Raw genomic sequence first — 1,343 nt, forward strand, 5'->3', positions numbered from 1 at the left:
GGCCCATTCAAAGATAGCCGCGCCCACATAACAGTCGCGCGACCAATAGATTTAAATAGAGTTGAGCGTGAGACGTTGTCACAGATGAGCTGTCAAGCTGAGAGAACCGAGAAGTTCACTCTGTAGCATAAAGTGAAACGAATGAACTGTTCATGTAGCCGAAGCATCATATAATAATACATTTAAGCAACAATTGTAGTCGGGGATGTAGAGAGTTGTGTTTAGTGGAGACATCTGAGCAGGGTTACTGGAACCTAATAGCGCGCATTCATTTATTTATTTTTTACAATAAAGCGTCTGTATTCAAAAGTACATAGTCTCACGTAAAATACCTTTGCAACTTTGCTAAATAACTTCTTTAGTAGACGGCCAGTAATCGGAGGAGGCATGAAAGATGTTACCAAGCAACCCATGGACTCCTGTACGCAACCGGCCCAGGACCAGCAGTGCTTCAGGGTGACTATATTATTAATAAGACAGGGAACCGCCTGCCCCTGGACAAGTGTCGTCCCGTATAGACATCGTGTAATAGCAGAATAATGTCAGCGGCAAGTTCTTGGCTGCGGATCCAAAACAGCCAACATCGACGCAAAGTGTGTGAGTCTGATATCGGAAAACTGACCGGTAGTTTCATTACACAAGGTAAGCCTATTACACCACCATGTGTTATCACTCTGCTAATTGTTGCAATACCTTTAAATGTTTGCCGCAGAAAATAAATATTGCTATACATATTGCAATAAGTCTTCGTTAGAATTAAATTTGGACATCAGTTGAGTAAGATCACATTAAGTTGTTGCTACAGGGAACCACCCCATTCACATCAACCAAACTCACAGACTGACGACCAGAAACGTAATTTAATTGTAGAAATGAATCAGGTGAACAAGGTATAACTCTGTTATTGACCATTCCATCAATTTCCCAAACAACCTTCATGAATACCAACTACATTTATATTGACAACATTTAAATTCATGTTTAATAAATAACTTTGTATATCTACTCTATATCAGGAAACCCTTCATATTTCCCCTCCCTTTGACAAAGCGCAGAAGCTTCACAGAGAGAATTATGGAAGATTCTGATGAGGACATTGAGGGCCAGGACTCGTCCCACCCTCCGCGTACGGCGGTCCTGTGGGAGAAAAGCTTCGAGCAAAGCATCTTTGTGGACCTGAGTGAGGATGAAAGTCTCCACTTCAGCGACCTGGAGAGTTCCTTTCCTGTGCGTCTCACTCAGTCTGCCGGCTCTGAGGCCAGCCTCCAACTCAGTGGTAAGGGATTCTCCTCATCCCAGATCGTCAGCGTGTGTATCTCTGTGAACCTCAGTCTACCAAAATC

This window comes from Gadus chalcogrammus, chromosome 8 (genome assembly GCF_026213295.1).
Source record: "Gadus chalcogrammus isolate NIFS_2021 chromosome 8, NIFS_Gcha_1.0, whole genome shotgun sequence".
In the NCBI taxonomy this organism is placed as follows: Eukaryota; Metazoa; Chordata; class Actinopteri; order Gadiformes; family Gadidae; genus Gadus; species Gadus chalcogrammus.